Source organism: Lactuca serriola, chromosome 4 (genome assembly GCF_051521515.1).
Source record: "Lactuca serriola cultivar US96UC23 chromosome 4, Lser_US96UC23_V15, whole genome shotgun sequence".
NCBI lineage: Eukaryota > Viridiplantae > Streptophyta > Magnoliopsida > Asterales > Asteraceae > Lactuca > Lactuca serriola.
In genome coordinates this window covers 32,055,001-32,058,417 of record NC_136411.1, presented here as the reverse complement: position 1 = coordinate 32,058,417, position 3,417 = coordinate 32,055,001, and positions in this window count along the sequence as shown.

Genomic DNA, 3,417 nt, shown 5'->3' with positions numbered 1-3,417 from the left:
TGATTGTGTATAAACTCTTATTGGCTCACGAAGCATTTGTTGACACTTGTTTCTTTGCTTTGTGCCTTTATGATTGGTACAGGTAGCTTAAGAGCTAGCTTGGTGAGATGGAGTCACTTTTGGGTAGTTTATCCTTAGAATAAAAATGCCACTTGGATCTGTGGCGGATCCAGGATCAAAGTAAAGGGGTATCCCAAATACATAAAGGGGTATCTCGACAAAAAAAAATTGTGTAATACACAATAAGAAAAAAAAATTCCAGAAAAAATTACACTACTAATTTTTTTTAGGGGTATCCCGGGCTACCCAGGATACATAGTAGATCCGCCAATGACTTGGATACATTATTTATTTTTTGATACTTATCCTTCCACTACAGTTAAATACTTTTGATATTTTGGTTTTGGATTGAACGTAACGTTGTGGTTTGAAATAAACAATGTTTATAGGCTTCCGTTGCATTTTCCGTAAAAAGATTTTAAAAATAAATGAATAAAAATCATGAGTTACACTAAAGTAAAAAATAACTAATGTTTAAGATCCTTTGCACATACAATGCCTAATAAATTTACTGTTCGTTATAAAACATTGATAAATATTTGAAACAAGATGAGTTTAAAGGTAAAAAAAATATCAATTTACTTGTAAAACTGTCAAATACATTCTTAAAATAAACATATCAAGCGACCTTGTAAAAATAGCTTTGGAATTTGAAAACAAACTCAGTTTTGCTTAAAAAAATATGTTTGTATTGACCATTTTCTATTTATATAACTATTTGATAGTTATATAACTAAACTAAACTATTATGGTCCTATCTCAGTTAGAACGTTTGAGTTTTTTATTATAGTTTATTACTACCTTAAAAAAAAAAAAATACCTTCACTCCTGTCTCCTGCTGCCATTTTTCTACTGCCGACCCTTCTCCGATCTCCGCTTCCGGCTACATCTTCCCAGTCAGACGAGTATCAAACGGAGCCTTAATCTTCTTTTTTTTTTTCTGGTTCCTTACAGCTCTTGGAACCTGGAATCATGATGCACAATAGCACATCAATTCCTTTTTTTCTTGAATCGATGAAGCACGTCAATTTCTTTTTCTGAAAACAAGATGAAGCACATCAATTTCCTTTTAATGTGTGATTCCTGTGTTCGTGATTAGTGTTACACCTTGATGACGGTTAGTTCGGTCCATCTCAAGATTGATTACGATCTCTTCTGCTTAGTCAATGCAAACTTAATTGCATTAAATCGTTTACTTATATTTGCTGGAATTAGGTAAATGAAAAACATGTCGACATCTTATGTATTTCGCGGTGCCTAACAAGTGTTTGATGAAATGCCTAACAAGGAAGAGTAACCTTTCAATAGCTTTTATTTAACCTTTCAAACATTCAATATTGGAATCTGATAACTATTACAGAGGTTTGTAAGTGATCTTATTATGTCTCGTGTTTTTTCTATTGTGTCCAAAGTTGTTCTTGCTTTAATTGAGTGCGTGCATTTTTTGAAAATTTGATCCAGAATGAATATGAGATGGTGAAATTGTTCTAAAACCATGATGGAGTTATGAAAACCCGATGTAAATTCTGATCCATACAAAGGCATTAGAGAATGTTTCTTGGGAAAATGACTTAAAAGCCCAACGAAGTTTTCAAACCATTCAAAAAACCCCAATCATGTTTTGTTTGTTCAAAAAATCCCAACGAACTTAACATTTTGTCTAGAAAGTCCAACAAAGTTCTAAATTGTTCAAAAAATCCCAATTTTGTTTTGTTTAAGTTTGTTGGGTTTTTTTTTGAACAGTCAAAACATTATTGGAGTTTTTTAAACGTTTTGGAAACTTTGTTGGCCTAACAAGTCATTTTTTCGATACGGTAATAAACCACGTCATCTAGTTCTCTTATTTGACTTTTAGGAAATCGTAACTTAGTTGGGCTTTTTAGACAAAATGTTAAGTTTCTTGGGTTTTTTTGAACAGACAAAACATGATTGGTGTTTTTTGAACGGTTTGAAAACTTCGTTGGGCTTTTAAGTCATTTTCCCAATGTTTCTTTAGAAATTAGGATAATTAAGCATTAGAGAAGAATACTAATTTTGGATTATGCTATGACAGAATTTTGAACCATATAAGTTGCTTCATGCTCTTCATGTATATTTTGGATGGTGCTTGGACTCAGGTTGACTTATGTTGGTGCTTTATCAAGTTCACAAGGACTAATTAATTATGTCAAAGTTTTTGATATTCAAATCATATCAAATTAATAAGCAGTTCAAGTGATAGGTAAAAGTTACAAAACTTGTCCCTATGTAACAGTAAAACTATAGAAATTGACCTGTGTAATAGTGTAAAACAAATTTACAAAAACAATCCATATGTAATATTAAAATTACAAAATGGTCCCTATGTCATTATACTTTGCATTAAATAACATTTCGTATTAGTTTATTCATAAAAAAAATTCTAGGATTAACACATCACCAGTCACCGCAACGTGCAGGCCGTCGTCACTATTTATTATACATATATAATAGTGGGGTAGTGAAATGGGGAGCTTATGTGGCATACTATAACTACCTGCACCCAAGTGCTTTAACCAAACACTGAAACTAAGACTAAAAGTTTAAAACACGATGAGATAAAACAATCAAGTGAAGTATTACCTTGATATACAACTTGGAGATTTTCAGAACCCGAACTAAAGGTAAACACTTAAAAAGCTTAAACAATTCAGACTCGGTAAGATTTATGTTTGTATAGCCTCTAGCCGGCATTAAAATAATAAGGTATTTTAGTTAATTGAAAAAACTTAATTAATAAGTAGTTATACGCATTGATGCACCTTCATTACTTACCCAAGTAAATTCCTCAAGGAGGGGGCAATTGGTAAGGAATTGAAAAAGCATCTTGTGAGTGATATCAACCTCAGAAAAGCGCAGGCACTTCAACCTACTAAATCCCTTATTCATTAATGGAAGCTCAAAAGTACAATATGAGAAATCTAAGTGCTCCAATCCTTGAAATGAAAAGAATGAACGGGGTGGCAAGTAGCTGCCGATTCCCAAAATACTAAAGATGAACTTGTTGACTTGAAAGTGTATCTTTAAGAAATTAATAAAAAAAGGATTATAAAAAATTATAAAAAGGGCCAAAATATAACTTTAAAATATAATAAGGGACGAAATTGTAATGTATAAAATACTATTAATTTAACTTTAAAATTATAAGGGTTGAAAGTTGTTAAATAAAAATTAATTAAGGGGAAAGAATATAAATCTATATAAAATTTAAAATTATAAGGATAGAAATTGTTACATTAAAATTAGTTTAGGGTACAAAATATAAAAAGTAAATGAAGAAAAATGAAAAAAGAATTGAAAGTAGGAATACTTACTTTATTTTGCTAAGAATGAATAGTA